Below are 1,159 nucleotides of genomic sequence, written 5' to 3'. Positions count from 1 at the left end.
CTGGCTGCCTAGGTCCTCTGTCGCAGATTGCGCGAAGGCTCAGGACGGGCGTCCGCAAGGCGATGTTATCTGAGTCCTTACAACCCCACCACAGTTGTGTTTTCAATGCTTTTTCTCATCTGTACCGAAATGTTGTGAATATCGTATTTCAAACCATGCAGGATTAATGACCCCTTCGCTCCTGAAGACGATTTGAAGGATTTCTTTCAACGCCAAGGTATCAGCATTCTGGATGCAGGGGCTATCACATATCCTGTCGCAGCCCTCGACAACCAACTGGTGAGCACACAAAGCACACATTTGTTCTGGGATCGACTTCACTTTTATGCACCCGTATATGCAGGGCTGAACAAAGTACTTCTGAACTACCTTTGTCCGTCCTGAAGACACGCGAAAAGTACAGCGTTTGCGGCAACTTGCATAAATAAATAAAATCATCTAAAAGTAAAGAGCAAGTGGCACTGATTTGCCACGAGGCATATCACATGTTTCCTTCCGTGCTGTACTTCATATTTGTTCGGCTTTACGATCCGCCTTTCCCGCTGGAGAAATCCATGATCAAGTGTTCGAAACGTGGATATGACGGCGGGGGCAGGGGGAAAGGTTCCTTTCAGAAGTGCTCTGCATGATTCATATTCGGGTTGACCAGAATTTCTGGCCATCATTAGGAATGTCATATGTCCGTCGTGCTTGGACGCTCTGTCATTTTTGGGAAAAGGTGTCAGCGCTTGAAGCGAAAGCAGCAACAGACGGCGCCAACGTGATACTATGCCCTATGCATGTGAGCATTTTTTACGCGGCATGAGTTGCGTTCGACAACGGAACATTGACAATGTTGACAACATAAGAATGAAATGACTTTTATTGCCTTAAGACACTGTGTCGTCCTTGGCTCTCTTGGAAGGCGGCAATCAAGCATTCGCCACCAATGTTGCCACAGCAAATGCTACAGATGTGAAGATTCCTTTCACCGTACACAAAAAAAGTTGCTAGAGGGTTGATTTCTCTTCTCACAAAAGTTCGCTGGCAAACAGCAATGTAACAAGGGGAAAAAAAGCGGCGAAAACCTTCGACGGCGATGGCGAGCGGCAGCAAGCGGGGTCACCTCTACATTCGCCCCACACATCCGGGTCGCCTCATGTTGACATCCTCCGTCTTG

The sequence above is a fragment of the Nannochloropsis gaditana genome, assembly GCF_000240725.1.
Source record: "Nannochloropsis gaditana CCMP526 unplaced genomic scaffold scaffold694, whole genome shotgun sequence".
Classification (NCBI taxonomy): domain Eukaryota; class Eustigmatophyceae; order Eustigmatales; family Monodopsidaceae; genus Microchloropsis; species Microchloropsis gaditana.
The sequence above is the reverse complement of the archived record's forward strand: the minus strand, read 5'-3'. Positions refer to the sequence as shown.